The sequence below is a fragment of the Malaclemys terrapin genome, chromosome 9, assembly GCF_027887155.1.
Source record: "Malaclemys terrapin pileata isolate rMalTer1 chromosome 9, rMalTer1.hap1, whole genome shotgun sequence".
In the NCBI taxonomy this organism is placed as follows: Eukaryota; Metazoa; Chordata; order Testudines; family Emydidae; genus Malaclemys; species Malaclemys terrapin.
The window spans coordinates 66,652,344-66,677,290 of NC_071513.1; the positions used below are offsets into that span (position 1 = coordinate 66,652,344).

At 45.2% G+C, this 24,947-nt stretch overlaps 1 long non-coding RNA gene across 1 annotated transcript; it reads right to left on the reverse strand.

Moving 5' to 3' along the window:
• Positions 1-1,448: 1,448 nt before the first annotated feature.
• On the reverse strand, positions 1,449-24,489 carry LOC128842795 (uncharacterized). Its single transcript, XR_008446118.1, has 3 exons — positions 24,407-24,489; positions 16,654-16,793; positions 1,449-1,582 (listed from the first exon to the last, which is right to left on the reverse strand). It is a non-coding gene; the product is annotated as an uncharacterized LOC128842795 (long non-coding RNA).
• Positions 24,490-24,947: the final 458 nt, after the last annotated feature.

The window sequence follows — 24,947 nt, forward strand, 5'->3', positions numbered from 1 at the left end:
AGCCCTGTGGAAGCTTGCAACGCCAGACAGCTACCGGTCAGTCGGGAATCAATTTGGAGTGGGCAAATCTACGGTGGGGGCTGCTGTGATGCAAGTAGCCAAAGCAATCACTCAGGTGCTGCTACGAAAGTTAGTGACTCTGGGAAATGTGCAGGCTATAGTGGATGGTTTTGCTGCAATGGGATTCCCTAACTGTGGTGGGGCAATAGACGGAACCCATATCCCGATCTTGGCACCGGAGCACCAAGCCACCGAGTACATAAACCGCAAGGGGTACTTTTCAATGGTGCTGCAAGCACTTGTGGATCACAAGGGACGTTTCACCAACATCAACGCGGGCTGGGCGGGAAGGGTTCATGACGCTCGCGTCTTCAGGAACACTACTCTGTTTAAAGGGCTGCAGCAAGGGACTTACTTTCCGGACCAGAAAATAACCGTTGGGGATGTTGAAATGCCCATAGTTATTCTTGGGGACCCAGCCTACCCCTTAATGCCATGGCTTATGAAGCCATACACAGGCAGCCTGGACAGGAGTCAGGAGCTGTTTAACTACAGGCTAAGCAAGTGCAGAATGGTGGTAGAATGTGCATTTGGCCGTTTAAAAGGTCGCTGGCGTTCATTATTGACTCGCTCTGACCTCAGCCAAAGAAATCTCCCCATTGTTATTTCTGCTTGCTGTGTGCTCCACAATCTCTGTGAAAGTAAGGGGGAGACCTTTATGGCGGGGTGGGAGGCTGAGGCAAATCGCCTGGCTGCTGATTACGCGCAGCCAGACACCAGGGCGATTAGAAGATCACACCATGAAGCGCTGTGCATCAGAGAAGCTTTGAAAACCAGTTTCATGGCTGGCCAGGCTACCGTGTGAAATATCTGTTTGTTTCTCCTTCATGAAAACCCTCCCCCTTTACTGACTGATTTTCTGTAAGGAACCCACCCTGCCCCTTCCCCCAGCTTTCTTTCAAACCAAATAAAGTCACTATCATTTAAAAATCATTTATTCTTTATTAATAGATTAGAAAAAGAGGGAGGGAACCCGGGTGGTATTTGGGAGGAGGATTGCTGGGAAGGAAAAAGCCACAAAGAAAAGGTTAAAAAAATGACAGCCTTTTGCTTGGGCTGTCTACTGGGGTGGAATGGGAAGGTGTACGGAGCCTCCCCCCCCGCGTTCTTACACGTCTGGGTGAGGAGGATACGGAACATGGGGAGGGGGGAGGGTGGAACAGGGGCTGAAGCGGCAGTCTGTTTTCCAGCAGCCGTTCCTGAACCTCCACCAGACGCCGGAGCAGCCCCAGCGTTGCATCCTTCATCCTCTGGTCTTCCTGCCGCCATCTCTCATCTCGATCGTCTCTCCTCTCCTCACGTTGGTCCCTCCTCTCCTCACGTTGGTCCCTCCTCTCCTCACGTTCACTGACTTCTTTCCTATACTTTGAAACTGTTTCCTTCCACTCATTCAGATGAGCTCTGTCACTCCTGCTGGATTGCATAATTTCAGAAAACATGTCCTCCCGCGTCTTCTTCTTACGACGCCTTATCTGTGATAACCTTCGGGATGGAGGAGGGAGGCTTGAGGAATTTGCAGCTGCTGTAGGGAGGGGAAAAAAGAGAGAATTGTTTTAAAAGCTACATTTTGCAGAACAATGCTTATACTCTTTCACGGTGACCAACACTGTTCACATTACATAGCACATGTGATTTCTGTGCAAGGTCGCATTTTGCCTCTTAATGCTGAGTGCTTGTGGCTTTGCTGCTAGAGATCACAGGTCTGGGCAACAGAATTCGGCTTGCATGCGGCCATGGTAAGCCATTGTTTTACAGCTTCTGCACCCTCCTTTCCCACATACCAAGCATAGCCTGTAGAGTGCTGCAGAAGCCTGGCCAATCTCAGCCAGTTGGGGGGGGGGGCAGTGTGGGGGGGCTTGTCTGGGCCCCTTCAGGCAAGTAGAGTGCTGCGGTTTTTCTGTTAACATTCAGCAGCACCAGAAAACAAACTAACCCCCCCCCCCGCCATGAATTCTCTGGGATGATCACGGTACCCCTCCCCCCACCGCATGGCTGGTATCAGGGAAGATCCCTGCAGGCACCAAACTACCCCCCCCCGCCGCCGACCCCCCCCCTCGCCATGAATTCTCTGGGATGATCACGGTACCCTCCCCCCACCGCGTGGCTGGTAACAGGGAAGATCCCTGCTAGCCAAACGCGGAAAACTTCAGGGCCAATTTCCCATCTGCGCTTGGCTAACTGCAGGGAAGGATTTATTTTCCGCCACAGGCAAACAGCCCAGTAGGAACGGCCACCTCTGTCCCCTTAATTAAGTTCCCGTATTTCAACCAGGTTACCAGGAGTGATATCACTCTCCTGAGGATTACACAACAAGATAAAGAACGGATGTTGCTTGAATGCCAGCAAACACCGGGACCATACGCTGCCAGGCTTTGTCAGGCAATGATACCAGATTACTTGCTGCAAGCATGGCGTGGTCAAGTGTCCTACCATGGAGGAGGGAATAAGGATGCACTGCCCAGAAACCTTCCAGCAAGGCTTTCGGAGTACCTCCAGGAGAGCTTCATGGAGATGTCCCTGGAGGATTTCCGCTCCATCCCCAGACACGTTAACAGACTTTTCCAGTAGCTACAGACTTTTCCAGTAGCTGAACTGACCGCGAATGCAAAGTCAGGCAAAGTAATCATTAAAAACCGTTTGCTTTTAAAACAAGTTTTATATTTTAAAAGGTAAACTCACCTGAGGTCCCTTCCATGGGGTCAGAGTCTTGGGTACTCGCTTGGGAGGCTTGGGAGGGTACTTCAGTCAGGGTGATAAAAAGATCCTGGCTGTTGGGGAGAATGGAGTGCTGTGTGCTCTCTGCAAGCTCATCCTCCTCCTCCTCCTCCTCTACCCCATCGGCAGAATCCTCAGGCGTCGAGACTATCCCCGACCCAGAATCCACGAACAAAGGTGGGGTAGTGGTGGCAGCCCCCCCTAGAATTGCATGCAGCTCGGCGTAGTAGCGGCATGTCCGCGGCTCTGACCCGGAGCGACCGTTTGCCTCCTTTGTTTTTTGATAGGCTTGTCTGAGCTCCTTGACCTTCACGCGGCACTGCTCAGAGTCCCTATTGTGGCCTCTCTCCATCATGCCCTTGGAAATTTTTTCAAAAGTTTTTGCATTTCGTCTTTTAGAACGAAGTTCTGCAAGCACTGAATCCTCTCCCCATACAGCGATCAGATCCAGTACCTCCCTCACGGTCCATGCTGGTGCTCTTTTTCGATTATCAGTCTGCATGGTTACCTGTGCTGATGAGGTATCTGTGGTCACCTGTGCTCTCCACGCTGGGCAAACAGGAAATGAAGTTCAAATGTTCGCGGGGCTTTTCCTGTCTACCTGGCCAGTGCATCCGAGTTCGGATTGCTGTCCAGAGCGGTCACAATGATGCACTGTGGGATAGCTCCCGGAGGCCAATACCATCGAATTGCGGCCACACTAACCCTAATTCGAATTGCTAAAATCGATTTTGGCGCTACTCCGCTCGTTGGGGTGGAGTACAGAAATCGATTTAAAGGGCCCTTTACATCGAATTAAATGGCGTCGTTGTGTGGACGGTTACAGGGTTAATTCGAATTAAAGCTGATAAATCCGAATTAAAGTCGTAGTGTAGACCAGGCCTCAGTCTATAAATATTCCCCCAGTGAGATAGCATTACCTGGCCACCAGTTTCAAATGTCACCTTTGTGTAGAAAGAATATTTTGTAAGCACGGCATTCTCTTCTCTATAAAATGTAACACGGATAAAACTTTTCCTCTTTGCTTCCTTGTTCTGTTTTGGTGCAAAGTCACCAAGAAGCCCATTCGCTGATGGTGGGTTTTACTTTATTTGGGGGCCTGATTCTCTTTTCACTCACACTGGAGTAAATCTAATTACACTGATGTAAATGATAAGAGAAAAAAAATCAAGCTGTGTCATTAAAATGACACAATCGAAGCATACATGAACTCCTACATTGATTTCATTTTTAATAATTACCAGGTGCCCCATTAGGGCAGTATCTGAGTGCCTCACAAAACAATGAATTTAGCCACACAATACCCCTGTGAAGCAGAGAAGTTTTAGCCTCATTTTACATGTGGGGAAACTGAGACAAAGACATGTAGTCTGTGACAGCCTTCGGTGCAGGGGTGAATTTCACCTTGCGGAAGTTGCCCAACTCGGATTTTATGTCCAGTCTTATACGTTAACTACAAAGCCAATTCTTCCTTTTATAACACTGTCACTACTTACAGATATTTGACTGCACTTTGACAAAGGCGGCTGCACTGAAATGTTGATTTTTCCACCAACTCTTTCATGCTTATTTCATCTGAAAGGAAGGAAGAACATAATAGTGTACTTGTGCAGCACCATTCCCTCTGCATGCTGTGCCCCACGGGAGATAGGAAACGCCAAACATTTACACTCTGAAAGTTTCCAATGTATTCTCCCATTGAGGGGAGGGGCATGGTTCCCCCCGGCCCCATAGAACTAACAAGGGTTCACTACCTAAAACCAGTGGATCCTTGAAATCCACAGACACACAGGCCACCCTCATGAAGTCTGTATCTTTTTACAGGTTCCAGATCTCCCTGAATCCCATCAAGCCCCTTGGAAGCATGGTTTCTACAAAAAGCCATTCTGCCAGCAACTCCCATCACTGGGTCAGGAATCTCTCTTCATATGTGAGGGGAACTTTACAGCACTGCATGGCCTATTCTGTAGAGAATGGTAGTCCTCCTGGGCTGGTGCTCAGCCTCCCCTATCCCTAACCATGCAGTTTGAGTTGTATGGAGGAGTTTCCATGGGGTTGGGGGAAGGAGAGAATGATACAGGGAAGACTGTGCTCCCTCTTGTGAGCTCACCCCTAGCTGGGATCCAAAAGGTTTGCATCCACCCTGGGCAGAGAGGGACAACATTTTGTTTTAATCCCTACCAAGTTAGACTTTGGTATGGTGTTGTGCACTACATGTCAGTGTGAGATCCAAAATGTAACCCAATTCCATTCTGAATACATGCACACTACAGCAGTGCACTATGCATGACATAGAACACTTGTATTCTCGTTTGGCTTCGATTACAGATTTGAAAGTGACTGTCACATTACAGACTTCTGGATGAAGATTGAATCGGTTTTCAAAGCCAGATAGTAGAAATGCAAGTTTCGTGGGAACAGAGGAGACCACTGGCCTGTCAAGTTTGGTATCTGACATCAAACACTTGCCTACGCCTTCATGCTCAGAGCAAAGCAAAGCCTTTCCCTCTCTCCACATCGTAGCATCTTGCTGGTGTGGTTCTGTCCGAGCTGGTAGCATCTGAATGCTTTTCTGTAGCAATATGCTGTTTTGCTGAAGTCAGAATGTTTTGAAAAGATGTATTGATTTTGACAATGTTTTTGATGGCAAGGTGTCTGAGGTCCAAGGTGGATTCTCTGGACACTTCTCATTAGAGAGAAAGAGAGAGCATAACTCCATGTTGTGAAAAATGTTCAGAAAGTTTTGATTTTGTTCCAGTGTGGAATGAAAAGTTTTTGAAACCTCAAAAGTTCTCAACAAAGGGCATTTTTGCCTTCCAGCCAAACTTAGATTCTGTACATTGAGGGAAAAAACCCTCCTTGACCCCTTCAGGAAACCTGCTTACATGCTGGATCTGAAGCATGACATCTGATCAACCTTAACTTGCATAAGAACACATTATTTTTTGTCATAAAATTATCCTGCCTCTTTAAATATCTAGCCATGGTGTTTGACAGGATTATCTCCTTTGGCTCAAACTATTAAACAAAAAGCACAGTTGAAACTCATTTATAGTAGCCGACTGCATAATAAAAGATATGTGAAAACAGCTGGGTCAGATCTACAACTGATATCAACTGGGTATAGCTCTTTTGAAGTCAGTGGCAATTTACAGCAGATGAAGATTTGGCTCTGATTCTTTCTTACATTAATTTAAACCAAATATGCTAATAGACATGGGCAGCGTGTGAACTGCCGGCTCGGGGAGGCTAGCCCCAGCCTCGCCCCTTCTGCCCGAGGCCCTGCCCCTTCCATGACCCCTCCCCCGCCAGAGCCCAGAGGCCCCCCCCCCCACGGCCACCAGCCCCTGCCCTAAGATAGTGTCCCCAGCCCTGAGTGCCACGTGGCTAGGGTTACCATCCGTCCGGGGTTTCCCCAGACATGTCCAGCTTTTTCAGCCTTAAATGGCCATCCAGGGGGAGATTTCTAATCAAGTAGAAAAGTCTGGGATTTCCCCCTTCCCCTCATGCGGAGTGCAGCGCGGCTGATTGGACGCCTGGCCTAATTGAAAGCCGCTCGCAACCACTAGGGCCTCTAGCAGCCAGAGTCCCTCCCCCGCTCCCTCCTCCCCCACAGAGCAGCGCGGAAGTGTTTGAGTCCACGTGGAGCCTGCATTTCTCCCTCTGCCGGGTGAGTGGGGGGAGCAGGGCAGGCGGCAGGGTGTGTGTGTGTGTAGAGGCTGCAGGGGCAGGGCAGGCAGGGGGTGCAGAGGCTGCAGGGCGAGTGGGGAGCAGGGGGCACAGAGGCTGCAGGGGTGGGGGGGTGCAGAGGCTGCAGGGCGAGTGGGGAGCAGGGGGCACAGAGGCTGCAGGGGCGGGGGGGGTGCAGAGGCTGCAGGGTGAGGAGGAGCAGGGCAGGCAAGCAAGGGCATAGAGGCTGCAGGGGCTGCGGGGCGAGTGGGGAGCAGGGAAGCACTTAGCAACCCCCAACCAAGATCAGAGCGGGAGGGAGGAGGGGGAATGCGGGGTGCTCAGAGGAGGGGGCAGAGTTGGGGCAGGGACTTTGGGGAAGGGGTTGGAATGGGGGCAGAGAAGGGGTGGGGTTGGGGCGGGGCCGGGGGTGGGGAAGGGGCGGAGTTGGGGCAGGGCCGGGGGTGGGACCGGGGCCCCGTGGAGTGTCCTCTTTTTTAAATGTTTGAATATGGTAACCCTACACGTGGCACAATCCCAACCCCCTCGCCCTGGAGTGCTGGGAAGGCAGATTGCGTGGCCCCAGCTCAAGCTGCAGTGTGAGCTGCAGAGTGGGAAGCAGGAGGGGCCCTGGTGGCGGAGCATAAGTGGGGCCATGCCTGGCTGTTTCGGGGAGGCACAGCCTCCCTCAGCCTATGATATCCGCCACCCATGCTAATAGAGTTATCAGGAAAAGAAACTGAGCACCAACAGGTCAAATTCAGTCTCAGCTGACCATGGAGCAGAAAAAAAAATCTATTAAAAAGAAAACATCTTTCTATGCAACTAAAGCACAGGATGATGTAGTAAAATGTTCAGAAATCAATAAATTAAAGAAGGTGAAGTGCCTTAGTTAAAGCTTAGGTGCCTCTTTCAACATCTCTTGTACATTTAATACAATGAACTCCAAATGTGTTAAACTTAGTTCAGTAAAGTTTAATTTAATTCAATTAAGTTTATTCAGGATATTGCAGGAAATGATCAGTCTGTCACAAACATGTATGAGGACTATTATGCTTCCCCTTTCCTAGCAGAAAACTCTAGCATACACAGGATTCCCAATGGCAATAGATATGCCTCTTGATAATGGGATTCACTGCTGTATGTTTTTCCATTATACAAAGGACATTTCACATAAAAGGGGTGCTCACAAATAATCAGACATGACTGACAACAACACTGCCTGAGAATGAGAAAAATATTACTCGGGCTTGGTCTACACTACCCCCCCCAATTCGAACTAAGGTACGCAACTTCAGCTACGTGAATAACGTAGCTGAAGTCGAAGTACCTTAGTTCAAACTTACCTTGGTCCACACGCGGCAGGCAGGCTCCCCCGTCGACACCGCGGTACTCCTCTCGCCGAGCTGGAGTACCGCAGTCGACGGCGAGCACTTCCGGGTTCGACTTATCGCGTCCAGACTAGACGCGATAAGTCGAACCCAGAACTTCGATTTCCAGCCGTCGAACTACCTGGTAAGTGTAGCCAAGGCCTCGGGGTGCGACACAGTTACCCCTCTATTTCAGAAGCAAGGTGGGTGAGCAAAGTAAAGGAGCGAAGAGTTGTCATTTATAATAATCATACACAGTGGCAGGAATCCAGTGTTTAATATGGAAATGCTGCCTTTAACAAAATGTTTAGTGTCTTGAAAACTACGACCTAGATCCTGTGTTGTGTTGTAGGAGGACTTGTAGCAGCTCAGGGTCAGGAGAGGTTCAAAGGTGGCTTTAAGATATTTTTGCACTCCCCCATTCATGGAGTCATCAGGGCATACCAACTAGCAATGGTCCCAGTCTGAGGGCTTTTCCAGTGACCAGGGATCCACCAGGGTTAATGAGGCAGCAATTACACAGTCTGTATCCTTAAATCCAGCTGTGTCCCCTACACAGAGGAGGAAGACTGGAACAGCTACAGTGGCTTTATAACACTAGAAGTTTCTCCTGCACAGGGGAAGTCCTCCACTGGTCAGCTAAATCATGTCTAGGTCTGCCTTATGCGCTGGTGTGCCACTAAGGAGCCCTAATGCATCAGAGAACTGGGCCCTGGGTACCTAAACCTGTAGGTAATCTCTGCTTTCAGAGTCTGTCCCTATGTTTTGATGGAAGTGAGGCTCAAATACTTCCCTGTTGCATGTACCAAAAGGAGCTTGTTGCCAGCAAAGTTACTGAAGAGTCTAGTGATCAATTATACAAACAGTAAGAGCTTTAAAGAGAGATTTGTTCAATCTCATAAGCAGGAAAGACACGAGTATTCCTTGTGAACTAGCTAGAACCCGTTTAAACCAGCCTTTACAGAGCTACACCAACAAAAGCATGAGCAAGGATATTATGTTAAGGATCACTGCTTCATCAGGAAAAAAAATCCCATTAGCTCCGATTAGTGTGCATACTGTTGTCTAGCAACTTACAATAACTGGTTAACCTCTTCATGGGGGTAGCATAATCATATCTTCATGGTACAGCTTTAAGTTTTGTTGGCAATTACTCCAGGAAACCAGTGTTAATGAAAATATACTTTCGTAGTGAATCCTATTAAGGACTTTCATGTAGGGCCCCCAACCCTACTTCACCTACAGCGCATGCACTTAAAAGTTCATTCTGGCTTTAGTTATGTTACTGGTTCCAGTAACATTCCCTACATTTAAAATCATGGTTACTGCTACATCTGGTAATATCACCAGACCTGGAATGAACTTTTAAAGTGCACCCACTGAAAGTCAGTGGGAGTTTTCCATTGACTCGACTTTACCAGGAGCAGAATTGAGCAATCACGTAAGCTAATCACTAATACAAGGTAGAGTATTCACTTTTCCTTCTGTTCAGTTATGCTATTAAATATAACTAACTGAAATGTTACAGTATCAAAACTTTGTTTACTGTGTTCCTCTGCCAGGCATCATCCTCTCCCCTCCTTCAAACACTCTTCCCTTATACTTAACAATAACCTCCTGGCCTTCCCTATCCTGATTTATTATCTTATGTTTGTTGACATATATATAAAATATATATTAGCCAGCATATATCAATCATATTATGTATTATCCTCTCATATATTTATATATATAGAGAGAGATGTATTAAGCACAAATATTATAATATAGCCTAAAATGGCCTATACCATAATCCTGTTCATTTATGCTAAATATCCCATAACTCCTTGCATTGGCTGATGTAAGCATTGGAATAAACAGATAGGAAACTTATCAGAGTCAAGATGTATTAAGTTCTAGAACAAATGTAAGTTAAAACCAGTACCTGGAATGCTAGTATCCAAAACAAAAAGACAAGGAACAGAACAAGTTAGGAAATTGGGACAAACTGATGGGTTGGATTTCAGTGACATGTAAAGAGATGTGTAACTTGTAAAATCATCATATAAATAATACCTTCTGAAATGTGTAACTTTGGGATCATGCCTTCCTCACAAGATGAATATAACATCGCTGCACAAGATGGCTTCCCAGGGAGACTGGTATCATATAGAACCATTTTCCTGTACTATATTATTATTGGCTTAGAGCAATAAACCTGACTGCCACTTGTTATTTGATCTCTTGAATATATTTCATAATGAACCAAACTGTGATCAACCAATTGCCTGTACAATTTACTAAGAGGTCTGTCTGTCTTGTCATATTTTAATTTAGAAAAATGGGTATATCTTGAAAAAGGTGAGTAACTCCCATTAATGCTAGTGTAACCCCTTTGGGGTTTAGAGAGCATGGCCCCTTTAAATCTTTTTCCTAGGGGGGAGGGAGAGAGTAAGAAAAAAGGAGGGAAACTCCAGGGGGTGGCACTGGAGCTCCGAGGGAGAGAGAAGGGCAGTCCGCAGGCCCTCGAAAAGTGAAGCAACAGAGAACCTGCCTGAAGCCTGAGAAGGACAGGGCGGCCATTCGGGGACAGCCCAGGACAGGACCCAGAAGGAGCACTATGCCAGGGAGGAATCGCCCGAGAAGGACAGGCCGGAGCTAGACCCAGTATGACTGCTGCCCAAAGCTGCATGGGGCTATGAGTACTGGGGCTTGTAACTCTGCATTGGGAACAAGGAGGGAGGTTGCTAGATAGTTAAGTGGGGAGGTGGTCGCTCTGTGTGGCTTTGTAGAGAGCGGCAGAAGAGGACACCGGAGGGGTTTGTTGGGGGAAAGTTCACTGGCGCCGAAGACGACCAGGAACACCCAAGACTCACCACTGGACTGGAACTTTGCTCGGGACTCCTGAACTCTGTGTGCAGACACATTGCTCAGTGTCTGACCTCCCAGACTGTGCTATCACTGGGCCCGTGGGGCCTTGGCTTGGATGCAGCCCTGTTTTACTGTTCTCCCTATATTTCCTCTTGTTATTTTTCTCCTCTCAACCCTCTGTAAATAAATATTTCCCTTTCTTATATCCATTGTACTTTTCCTGTGGGTGTGGGTGTTCACTCTGGGGGGTTTGGAACAGGTGCCCCTGGGGTGGAAGGGATTTTTCCTGCTGCATTCCTGTGCGCGCCTTCTCTTGGCCAGAGCTGCCTGCAGAGCAGACTCAATCTTGGCCATGAGGGCGCTAAAGTTACACTAGCAAGAGATGTTTCAGAGTAGCAGCCGTGTTAGTCTGTATCCGCAAAAAGAACAGGAGTACTTGTGGCACCTTAGAGACTAACAAATTTACTAGCAAGAGATGTGTGTACCCATATGCTCCTTGAGGTATATATACACATTGGCTCAGACTATTAATATTCACAGATTATAAAGCCAGAGAGGACCACCATGATCATCCTATCTGACCTCCAAGATAACACTTACCTAATTTAATTCCTTTTTGCAATAGGGCTTTTTTTTTTTTTTTTAGCAAGACATCCAACCTCGATTTTAAAATGTCCAGCAATGGAGAATCCAACACAACTCTTTGGTAGGTTGTTCCATTAGTTAATTATCCACATGTTAAAATTTTGAATTTTATTTTTAGTCTATCTTCAGCTTCCAGCTATAGGATCTTGTTATACCTTTGTCTGCTAAATTGAAGAATCTTCTATATCAAATTTCTGTTCCCATGTAGGTAGTCTAAACTGTGATCAAGTCATCCCTTAACCCTGTTAAATTAAACAAGATTGAGCTCCTTGAGTCTCTTACTACAAGGCAAGCTTTCAAAACCTTTAATCATTCTCACAGATCTTCTCTGAACCCTATCAATTTGTCAACATATTTCTTGAATTATTGGCACCACAATAAATAAAATGAAGAACCGGAGTCTCCACTGCCTACTGTTTGTTTAGTCACTTATGCTTTTGCAAAGTTGGTATAAAATGTGCTACCATTCTGATTTGCTAAGTCTGATTCCTCTTTGCACTAAAGTTCCTTTAAATATAAGCAGAGTCAGGATGACATCTGGTGGTAAATTATGGCGAGTGTGGAAAAGAACTCCAGGGGCTGATCTTGTTTGCATAGGCACACCCACTCGCCTGGTATGAGACAACAGCAACTCAAAGTGGTTACTTTGGCTGGTGTGGGATCCCCAGTTTTCTCTGTTATTGGGGCAGGAAGAATAAAGTTTTGTTACCCTGATTCTGTGAATCAAGGCCAGTGGAACTGTTGTATGACAGAAGGACTGAGTGAGTCCTTCACCATTACCTAAGTAGCACTTGCTTGACAAGGGGCATGGGTTACAAAACCCAGTGAATAGAGAGAGGATGGGGTCAGGTATTTATACCTGATGGTATGGGCCCTCTCTGAGGGGTTGAAACACCAATTGTACTACCTTCTCTCTCCACTGTTGAATGTCAGAGCTAACTTTGATTCCATTAGGAGTCTAGTTACAGACTGCTGAGCTGAATTCACTTTGGGCCAATGGTGCACTAGCACTAGGGCTCCCCTACTATGAGCTGAAATTGCTAAGAGCTGAAATCACAAAAGAGCTAAAGTTATTAAGAGCTGAGATCACTGAGGCTGTGTTAAATAGTGGGGGAGCCTGAAGCTATATTGCTAAGCGGCTGGCAGAGCAGCTAGCAGAGTGGAGCCTCGCGGGGACGGTTGGAGCGGAGCGGAACTGAGCGGCTCACAGGTCGGTGAGCAGAGTGGAGCAGCTGCCAGAGCAGTTCGTGGGACGGCGGGAGCGGCTCACGAGACAGCTGGTGGAGTGGAGTGGCTCGTGGTGAAGGCTGTGGCGGAACCCCACAGAGAGGCAGCCAGTCGGCCTCAGATCACATAAGGTGCCCCTTAACACCCTCCGTGCCCCCCCCCTTGAACTCTGGGGCTGCACTGACCAGAGACAGAGACTTTGGGGGGTTGTTGGACTTTTGGGACTTTGGTGATTCTTGGGTTGCTGGTTTCAAGAACCAACGGGAAAAGACACAGCCCAATTTGCTGGGGTGGGTTTTTTGCTCATGGTTTGTGTTGTGAATCCTGTTTGTGGTGTTTTTCCAATTTAATGCTGATGTCGTTTACCTCATGTTATTAAACATTTTCTGTTACACTCAGACTCCGTGCTTGCGAGAGGGGAAGTATTGCCTCTTAGAGGCGCCCAGGGGGTGGTATGTAATTGTCCCAGGTCACTGGGTGGGGGCTCGAGCCGGTTTTGCATTGCGTTATTGAAACGGAACCCCTAGATACAGAACCCGGCCCTTGTTGCTGCCAACTTAGATGGGCAGAAGGGTTACATACATAACTCTGGCAATGTAAATGGGCCTTAAGTCTGATGTAAATTATTTTTACATCAATTTTAAGGCTGCTTTACACTGGCAGAATGATCAGGCCCATAATGCCTTATATTCACTTTGCAGAGGTGTGAGTCTACAAAGTACAAGGCAGTGGTGAATCAGACACTGAAATTTCTTTAGTGTATCACATTTGCATTTGTTGAACATTCTTATTTTTTTAGTCCACTGTCTACGTTGCATAGAATCATAGTAATGTATGATTGGAAGGAACTCTGAGAGGTCATCGAGTCTAGTCCCCTGGGCTGAGCCAGGACCAAGGCCACATCTACACTTCCCGCCGGATCGGCGGGTAGTAATCGATCTATCGGGGATCGATTTATCGCGCCTCGTCTAGATGCGATAAATCGATCCCCGAATCAACGCCCGTACTCCACCTCGGCAGGAGGAGTAAGCGGAGTCAACGGGGGAGCTGTGGCGGTCGACTTGCCGCCATGAGGACGGCCAGGTAAGTCGAACTAAGATACTTCGACTTCAGCTACGCGAATAGTGTCCTGCCCTAGCTCTGCCCCTGCCCCTCCCACTTCCCGCCCCCCTCAGAACCCCCAACCCTCCCCCCGCTCCTTGTCCCCTGACTGACCCCTCCTGGGACCCCTGCCCCTAACTGCCCCCCAGGACTCCACCCCCTACCTAAGCCTCCCTGCCTCTTGTCCCCTGACTGCCCCCTCCCGAGACCCTCCCCCCATCCTAACTGGCCCCCTAAGACCCTACCCCCTACCTGTCCCTTGACTGCCCCAACCCTTATCCTGACAGCCCCCCCACAACTCCCAACCCCCCCTCGCTCCTTGTCCCCTGACTGCCCCCTCCTGGGACCCCTGCTCCTAACTGCCCTCCAGAACCCTACCCCCTACCTGTACCCTGACTGCCCAAAACCTTATCCATCCCCCCAGAAAGCCCCCCCCGCACTCCCGACCCCCCCCCCTGCTCCCTGTCTCTTGACTGCCCGCTCCAGAACCTCCCTGCCCCTTCTCCGACCCCCTGGCCCCCTTACCCTGCCGCTCAGACCAGCGTGCCGGGGAGGAGGAGCAGGGGGAGGAGCTCCAGACTGCCGCTGCGAACGGCCGGCTGGTGATCTGCGAATGCAGGGAGGGAGGGAGGGAGTGCTCTCAGCTGCAGGGTGGAGGAGGGGGCTCTCTCTGGCTGTCGGAGCCCCATGTAAATGGCACCTTCCGGCCGGCTGCCCTGTTAGCTGTGCGCGCTCTGCATCGGGGTGGGGGGGGAAGTCCGGACATTTACAAATTCCCTCCAGACGCTATTTTTAACTCTAAAAGCCGGACATGTCCAGGGGAATCCGGATGAATGGTAACCCTAAATTAGTACCAGTTGTGGAAGTGGCCACTTATTCACTGAGAACTGGACTGAGAAGGTAGACATTAAACCCTAAGTTTGTTTCAACACCCAATTGCCTATTTAATTTTTAAGTCAGACCCTTAATGTTATCTGCAAACAGATATTGTTGTTACATTTCCCTGTCCCTCTCTTTCTCCTCTTACAGAAGTGGAAACTTATGGAAGTGATGAGCCTTTTAAATATAGCAAGTAACTAAGATACACATAAAACCACACTTACCTGGATGAAAGGCTGTTGTGCATGTTATCTCAGAGTGCTTTGCAAATCCCAAATAAGCCCTACCACATCTCTGAGAGATAGTTACTTATTATAAAACCCCGTTGTACAGATGGGTAAACTGAAGCATAACAATATTAAATGAACTATACAAGGTCACATAATGAATTAGATTAAGACCCAGGAAGAGAACCAAGAAGTCTTGGCTCCCAAATTGTCTGTGTGCTAATCACTACACCACATTTCCTCTCACTCTGTTAAGCCCTGTCTAGTTTTAAGTTAATAGCTGCAAATGCTTGTAAAAATCATGGGTCAGTTTCTCTATTGGGATAACCTCAAAGGTTTCAAAGGAGTTATGGCACCAGAAAATTTGGCCCAATATATTTTTCAGCAGCTAGGTTATTGATTTGATGGGATGTTGCTGCACAGTTAGAGGAACCAAATTAAGCAGTTGGCAGAACATGAGAAAAAAGGCAACAAAAGAAGCAGTTAATTGCTGTATAAGTCATACAAACTGCGGGGAAACATGAGGAGATGCATCAATGAACCACATGTCCCTGGATTCAGAGTAACAGCCGTGTTAGTCTGTATCCGCAAAAAGAAGAACAGGAGTACTTGTGGCACCTTAGAGACTAACAAATTTATTAGAGCATAAGCTTTCGTGGACTACAGCCCACTTCTTCGGATGCATTCTTCGGATGCATATATGCATCCGAAGAAGTGGGCTGTAGTCCACGAAAGCTTATGCTCTAATAAATTTGTTAGTCTCTAAGGTGCCACAAGTACTCCTGGTCTTCTTTTTACATGTCCCTGGAATATGCTAAGAGCAGAAGCACAAAAGCGGAATCAAAATGTTGTAACTCAGCTTTTTTTTTTTAAAGGAAATGTTAAAATCTTTTTAGGGGGAAAAAAATAAGGCTTCTTCAGGGGTCAAATGAAGAACACACACAGCAGCGTTCAGGGTGTGGTGCAAAGTCACTCTGTTCCAGCAGAGCTAAGGGAAGGATTGTATGTCCAAGAGGCCCATCCCTCTCTGAGCAATCTGGTGTACAAGACGACTGCACTGTCCCACCACATTCCCCCCACCCACTCTGGGATGTATGAAATGCATTTCCTGTACTCCTGAAATACCTGAGTGCAATGGACTGATTCATCTTGGTCTTTTATGAGGTATGCGAGGGAGGGAAAGACTCCTTGCACCCTGGGCAACCATGCAAGGACCAGGAACAATATGGACCTTCTTAAAACTAATAGCTGCATATGCATTTGTAGTTTAAAAGCTCTCCCTGCTCTCTCCAGATGTTTGCATTTACAAATATCAAGGATGTACAATATTTGCTCTCACACATGTGCCCAATGACAATATAATGTTTGTATAGGTTGTTATCTAACTTTGCATTCTCAGCATGGGGGCCTTTTCCCCTCTTGATCGGGATACTTCTGCTAACAAGGGTTATGTATGCACATTAAGAAAAGCGCTGTTAAGAATTCAACTGTGTTTTGTGGAGACACCTCCGTAGAGAAACATTTTGAGGCCTACATTCTATCTATCCTTATGGTCTAATTCCATATGGAGTTGTTTCTCTTCTTTTCCATATCAAGTTTGTCCTAATTGGTATGATCATTTAGCAAAAGATTACAATAATTGTATTCAGATTATGTTTATATTTCCTAAACCCAAATCCTGAGATACATAACAGGAATTTTTATTGTACAAATTCAGGAGGCAAACCTGTTTAGGAAACAGATGAACAATTTGCAAATTGTTCACTAATAACTCCTGAGGGCAGGTGGTGACCATTTAAAATGACCCACCCTACTCAAAAGCACATTCAATACCTCTGACTCATCTTTATAAACACTTAGTGAGCAGATGGCTGCTGGATAAACTGCAGATGATTAAATGCTTTCGTTACCTGGATGAAAAGTTGTCAGCTATTGTGGTTGCCGTTCTTTGTTCTTTATCAGTTGTTCCTCTTTCATCCTCCAAACATCTCTGCTGAAGGTCTCAACCCAAGTACATTTGCTGATTTCAGTAGGTGAATGTCACAGCTCACTGAATGGTGAGGCATCAAAGGACATTTTTTACTATTTATATCCTTACATATTCCAGATTATAAACCAGTTTCATCTGTGTAAATCCAAAGTAAGTCTACTAAAGTTATATGAAATTAAGAATTTTAGCAGCTGTATATATATGGATGACTGACACTCAGGCTGACATTTTGAAACCTGGGTGTCAGTAGTTAGATGCCTAAATCCATTTTTAGGGATCTACATTACTGCCCTGACTTTCAGACGTGCTGACAGCCACAAGCTCTCACTGATTACAGAATGGGTTGTTCAGAGAATACTTCATGAAACAGTGACCCAGCATGTTTTGTACCATCTTTTATGCTGTACTGCTGTCACTCAAACATTGCTCCCCTCTGCTCCCTGTCACTCCTCAAAGTACATGGAGGTTGTTATTACTGACTCTGGCCCTAATCTTTCCACTGATATTGCATAGCCAGACTGTGGTTGGGGCTCTGTGTGGGCACAACACTCTGCCCATGTTATCAAATGCATGATCAGGGCCTATACTCATAACTCATATTACAAGTTAGTTGGGATTATTGCATAAGACTGTCTTTTTATTTTAGATATTGTCACTCAGGGTCTCAGGACAGAGCCTGGAGGAATTACAGAAGTGATGGGCTCTATTATTTGGTGGATGGTTCCTGTTGTCTGAAGTCAACTGGAAAGCCACTTGTTGTCTGACTCACTGGCGACACATCCACCCATCTTCAGTGAAGGGGATCAAGGAGCAGTCTGTCGTTACAACTGTGTGGAAGTGCCATGTTTCAGTTCGGGAGTATTTGCCTGGAAGATCAGTTATTGCATGTTTTCATGAGAATGTCTGGATTTCTCCAGTAGGGAGACTGTAGCGTTTCTGTCAGTTTTTGCAATAAAAAATAGCATAGTTCTGTCTCTGGGAATACCCAAGTTTCCCTTGAAAAACTTCCTCCTATGTAATTTTATTAAAGGCTGCCCCTTCAAACTGTAACAAGTCCATATCTCAATCCATTCACATCAGTGGCTTCCAGAAAAAGATGGTGGGGCAAGTCTTAGGCAAACAGAGGTAATATTTTTTTAATTAACATGGCCACATCTGATACCTAGACATCCCATTGTGTTTTGACAAGCAATGACAGAGGGGAAGGGGATTGGAAGGTGGACAAAATGTCACCTTACTGCTGCCAAAAGCTATGCAGCATTTTTATTGGACCTAGTTCATAGGCCCTGCCACAGCAGTCTCTCTAGCCTAATATCCTGTTACTGTTAATGATGAGTACCAGCAGCTTCAGAGAAAGGTGCAAGAAATGCTAACATGAGTAGTTACAGGGTAACCTGCCCCAGGAAAAGTTTCCCCCAAACCCTCGTAGTTGGTGTTGGCTTATGTCTTGGAGAATGAAGATTTAGATCCCTTCCAAACTCTTTGTTATTTTCTTAATAATTTGCAGTAGGAATTTTACACTGCAGAAAAAGATCTACTGTTATCCCAAATCTGAGGTGAATTTGCCAATGAGAATTTTTGACCATTTGGCTTGGCCTGATAACCTTTCACATTGTTCTCTTCTACTCTGGTTCTTATGCTGGTTTTTAAGCACTGTAACTGTCGTCACTTTGGAAGATTGTTTTTCAGCCCTAGATTGAAAAAATAGTCGTTCCTTACACCTTTTGCCAAAGCAAGTCTATAGCTGATCACACTGGTAGTAATAAAGTGCATGAATCAGCAGGAGTATAAGCCTCTTCTGTTTCACCAGTTCCTGAATACCAGTATTGCAGTCAGACAAACCCAAATATGATCATGTAGAGAAGAATTGTGCTAAGAGAAGGAAATGCTTTTTCCAAAAGCTTCCCAGAAATAAGATTTCCACTATATTTAGAGGAGTTTTGCAACTATGAGATCTCACTTTTTTGGCAACATTTCAGGACAATAGTTAGAATTCAAGATGGAATTCTATGAAAGCAAAAAAAAAAATGTTTTTGATTGTTTGGGGGTGGAGAGGCATGTGAATTTCAGCTTGAAAACAATTCAGCTGTTTTTCAGAACAAGGTTGGGGAATAATATGTAGTTCTGCCCATGTTAAGGACATTTTTTATAGCCATTTAACCGAAAAGCAGTAGCACATCCATGTTTTGGAGCAGGGACTTTAAATTTGGCAGAGGGGTTGCCCTGGTGTCGCCCTGACTGTGCCTTTTGCTCTCCTCATGAAAATTTGCCAGCATTTGGCCAAGTTAAGCTTCTCAAATCTCTCTATTTACACAGGGTTGCTAGAGACTAGTTAGAATTTGGCACCTAAATCCTCTGAGGGTTTTGTTTGTCCTGACTTTGCTCCTTCCCCTCACAGCTCCTACATCCTGAATGGATTGTGCATGCACCATCCCCACAGAGTGACCGAGAATATTTCACCCTAGAGCCAGAGCAGGACGTTCCCTGTAATTGTTTCCCTGGATGTTGGGGGTTGCTGTGGTACCAGCCATAGGAACTAGTGTGTTCTCATAGACGAAGGGCTCTTTCACACTATATGAATTTATGATTATTATTAAATCTATCTCAAGACACCTGGATTATGGGGGCCCAACTTTCTAGTTCCTTAAATGGAGATTGGGCTATCCATTGGAAAATTATGATCAGTCACCACACACACACCTGCAGCTTCACTGCTAACTATTTTGCATTGTCTTATAATTAAAGACATTTTATATTTCTATTTTCATTTGGCTTTAATGACTAAAGTGTCACTAAAAATGTATGTCCTTTTAATGCAAGCAGCTTGGATAAATTTTTCATTTTTGTAAACATGGCTCCGTATTTAGTTATATTGTAGTAATCTGCCCTCTAGTGGGTTAAAAATAATAAAACTTAATTATAAAATATATTTAAAAAAAAAAAAAAGAAGAAAAATACTAAAATGTTTAGAATGACTATTTGAGCCAGTGTAGGACATCTATGTTTCATACATACTATATCATTAACAAATACAAAGGTGCAGTGTAACTATACTTAAAATGGGGAATTACTGAGGCCAGTAATACCTCTCAACCCCAAACAGCCTTTTAAAATGAACCCTCTGTCAAATGTTTATCATATGCAAAGAATAAGAACCTCTCTCTCTCTCTCTCTCTCTCTCTCTCAAAAAAAAAAAAAAACCCAAACAAAAAACAAGCCAAAGCACAAAATATTATCTGCACTCTCAGATGATGACCCGGCACATGTTGTTCATTTTAAGAACACTTTCACTGCAGATTTGACAAAACACAGAGAAGGTACTAATGTGAGATTTATAAAGACAGCTACAGCACTGGATCCAAGGTTTAAGAATCTGAAGTGCCTTCCAAAATTTGAGACTGACAAGGTGTGGAGCATGCTCTTTAAGATTTCTGAAAGTAACAGTCCAATGTGGAAACTACAGAATCCGAACCACCAAAAAAGAAAATCAACCTTCTGCAGGTGGCATCTGACTCAGATAATGAAAATGATTGTGCATCGGTCCACGCCATTTTGGATCATTATTGAGCAGAACCAGTCATCAGCATGAACTCATTTCCTCTGGAATGGTGGTTGAAGCATGAAGGGACATATGAATCTTTAGTGCAGCTGGCACATAAATATCTTGTGACGCCTGCTACAACAGTACCATGTGAACACCTGTTCTTATTTTCAGGTGACATTGTAAACAAGAAGCAGGCAGCATTATCTCCTGCAACAAACTTGTTTGCATGATTGGTTGAACAAGAAGTAGGACTGACTGGACTTGTAGGCTCTAAAGTTTCACATTGTTTTGGTTTTGAGTGCATTTATGTAACCAAAAAATAAAAATCTACAGTTGTAAGTTGCATGATAAATAGATTGCACTACAGTACTTGTATGAGGTGAATTGAAAAATACTGTTTCTTTTGTTTATCATTTTATAGTGTAAATATTTTTAATAAAAATAATATAAAGTGAGCACTGTACACTTTGTATTCTGTGTTGTAACTGAAATCAATATATTTGAAAATGTAGAAAAACATTCAAAAATATTCAATAAATTTCAATTGGTATTCTATTGTTTAACAGTGTGATTAAAAGTGTGATTAATGTTTTTAATCTCGATTAATTTTTTTTAGTTAATCGCGTGACTTAAGTGCGATTATTAGACAACCCTATTTATAACCCATGTTTCTAGGGCTAAATACAAAAATTCTTCTGTAAATAACAGTAAGTTACACACATATCATCTGGAAAGATGCTTTATATCTGGATTGTGTTTAATAGCCAGGAGTGACTGTCCTCCACTTCTCTCTCTTAAATGCAAATAGAATTGTGAAGTGTTAGCTTCAGGCAAAGAGCACTCATTCACTTTGCGTGGTATTCGTTGGGTAGTATTTTTATTTATCATTATAGACATTCTTTTAAAGATAGCATAGGAGGAGTTGATACTGAAACATTTGCACTTTCCCCCCCCCATACATGCATAAAAAAATGTAAAGAGTAATCCATTCTACCTAGATCCTCTCCAGTACGGGGTTGCATACTATCAGTTAGATCTCCTAACAGAGGAGAATTTGAGTGTTCCATGTGATTACTACAAAAAAGAGTTGTTGATTTGGTTAAGAGAATTTACTTGAACATCAAGTTATACACTGGATGCTGTTCCTCATCCATGGCCTGAATCTATCCTTCCCACATACTTTATACTGTTTCATGTCAATGGGAGTTTAACCATTGATTTCAGTGGAGGCAGGATTTTACCTAAAGTGCGAGACAAATATTCAGACATGAAGGAAACAAAGATATGTAATATTGACTTCACCCATGCCCTTAGTGTTATTTTCCATATTTAATCTACAGTATTTCTCATTCCCATTTCTATTGCAACAGGAGTAGAATGGTAACTGACAGAAAGAAAACTACCTTCTCAGTTTCAACTCCCAACAGAGATTTAAAAATGCTGGTTTTCAAAAGTAACTACTAGAATTAGGGAGCTAAAAATCTCCTAGAGTCTGTAGGTCTTCAGCAGAAATTAATGATTTTTAAAGCCCCTGGTACCTGGAACACATCTTTGCTTTTTAAATAATTTGTATAACTATTTTTAATAAAAATATTTTTCAGTGTGGATGGCTTAGACTGGTAAAGATATTTGGAGTCTTCACCGCTAGACTGGTTACTATATAAACATAGTTTGGTGGGCCAGCATCCATGGGGCCAAACTGTGTTTTATCATCTTATAAGAAACTTACATCGTAACACACACTTTGGTTACTTAATTCAATTCACTAGTATACTCTGCTAGTTTATCACTGTTCTTTGGCTCTCAATTCCTTAGCTAAAGTGCAGACTGAAGAATTATAACAAATTCATGAGTTATTGGTCAAGGTTACAATTAAAAAGCTGTTTTTTCCTGTAATTTACCATTAAAGATAAGATGACCATGTTTACAATGTCAAAAACTAAACTGTAACATTCCATGTGGAATTCATCAAGAAATAATAAACAAGTTCAATTCATTTGGGTTTTATCACGGTCTTATTACAGAGGCGAACATTTTTCCTTGTTCTCTAATCTTCTGCCTTGGTGTTTTTTGTACTATCCTAGTGCAGGCCTGTCCCTAGTGTGACCCCTTGTAGTTGGATGTGGTGCACCTGAGGAGACCAGCATTGATTTTCCTTCAATCTGAAGTAAAAAAAAAAAAAAAAAAAAAAAAAATACAAACAAGCTTCAGATATTCAGAGCACTCTCCCCTGAAGGTCTCATTTATTTATTAAAAAGACCTGCACAAAGCACAACAAATCCTTTTGTCTCAGCTTCCCCACTCAGAGACTCAGTCAGGCCCATTCTGTTTGCCCTCACCTGAGTCCTCTCTTTACCTCTCTTCTTCTAGGCTTTCTATCCTAGGAGCATACCTTCTGCTTAAGTCAGGCTCCCCAGCTCCAAGAGCACAACTTCTAGCCAATTCAAGCCCTCTAGGGGCCTCTCCAGAGCTTCCTTCCTCCTCAGGGGCCCCTCCCTAACAGCTGTTAAAAGCCTTTTATTGGTCCCAGTGCTTCTTTGCTTAATAAACTGCCTTCCAATAACCTACGCTGTTAACTGTCCCCAGGTGAACCTGGGTTGGATCATTCCCCTGGCAGAGCTGTCAGAGGTAGGCTGGGCCTCTAACCCCTCCAATGTGGCTCTATGGATCCTTAAAAATATACATCCTTATTCATTTCCAACCAATCTTATAAACCAGTAGAATTATGGGACTGCCTGGGCAGTTCAACCAAACAACTCAAGTTCCAATTTAGACAATTTGTTAACAAAGAATGTCAATTCAGTTCAAAGTCACTTTGCTTAGGTGATACTAATAGCTATGTGTTGCCACTTACACACACACACATATACTATCAAATATTAAACTCTCAATATAATATGCAGGTAGTAGTTTTGAAATTCTAGTTTTATCAATACCGGAGGCCTTTATGCCACTTTAACCAAAGGTTCAAAAGGTGGAAAAATGTGTAGCTTGCAAGCCAGCTCAAAGCATCTTCCTCATTTTGTCTGCTGAAGATCAGTCTTACTCTAGGGACTTTTCCATATATGGTTTGTACTATCTAAATCACCCAAATCCACCAGAGGCTGATAGCAACTGAAACTAGTTATTATCTGGGAGATTTGAGTCCTGTGCAAAAGAAGGGGCGAGGCCATTCCAGATTTGTGGATCACTATGGCTCCTTTGTTGGCTGCCTCAAAAGGGGGACTGAATGGGCATGCAGAATGATGTACCCTCACCCCAAAAGAAGCCATTCCAGGAGTAGAGTGGGCAACATAGAGCTTGTAGAGCAGCTGTCCAGACATAATCTGTCCCAAAGCTAAATAATTGACTTTGTCATCCAGATCTGTCACCCCAGCAACTTTCACCAGGAGTACATTCAATTTCAATACTGTTATTACAATGAGGGAACCATAATTTCAACATTTTAATAGAGCTTTTCTAACACCCAATAAAAAGCAAGAATAATAAAGAAGATAGCAAGTGAGTGAGCAAAATTCTTGTAACCATCTGTTTAAAAAAAACCACCACTCTCTTATCTAGTAATTCCCTCTCTCCCCCCCCCCCCCCAATGTTCAAAGCCTCACTACTTCACTTCATTAGGCCAAAATGCTCTGGATACGACGCTGTAGTAGGAGCAGGGCCGGCTCTAGCTTTTTTGCTGCCCCAAGCAGCAAAAAAAAGCACCGCCCCCCCGAGCTCTCCCCACCGAGCGTCGCACCACCAGCCGAGCGCCGCCCCCTGTGCCGCCCCCCCCGCCGAGCGCTGCCCCCCCCGCGCTGCCCCCCCGCCGAACGCTGCGCGCTGGAGCCCGCACCCCCCTGCGCCGAGCGCCGCCGGAACCCCCCGAGCACTGAGCCCTGCGCCGCCCCCCCCCACTGCCGCCGAGCGCCGCCAGAGCCCGCCCCCGCCCCCTGCCGAGCGCCGCCGGAACCCCCCTCCAGCGCCACGCCCGCGCCGCCCCCCGCCGAGCGCCGGAGGCCGCCTCCGCACCCCGCCAAGTGCCGCCGGAACCCCCCCCAGAGCGCCGCCCCCCCCGCCGAGCGCCGCGCCGCCAGAGCCCACCCCCCCCCGCGGAATGCCGCGCCGCGCTCCCCCCGCTGCCCCTTACCAGGTGCCGCCCCAAGCATGTGCTTGGGTGCCTGGTGCCGGCCCTGAGTGGGAGGTGGAGATTGTCAGGTTTTTATGAGCTGGGAGCTGGGCTTTTGTGGAGCAAACATGCCCAGTCCTCTCTTGCAAATGTGGCTGCAGAGAAATGCATGCATTCTAAGGTGCACTGGACAGCAGCAAAAACAGAGAAATATTCTCTCCTCTCGGATATTCTCCCTTCCCCGTGTTGCAAACAAGAGGATTGCCATTTTATTTTTGTTTATAAATAGAGTAAAAGACTTGTTTGTTGCATGTTCATAAATTGTATCATTAATTTTTTCCTTCTCTTTAAATTCAGATCAGGATTAAAATCAACTAGAGAGACCTAAAAAAAATTTCTATCTTACATCCTGAGAGGAAAGTCGTTGTTCTGTTAGGAAGAACTCACTTTATGTGTCATCCTAACAATTCCATTAATTTCCCTTGAGTTTCTCGAAAATTCTTTTGGTAGTTGTGCTTTATTAACACTTTCATGTCCTATCATTGTAGTAACCCTAAGAGAT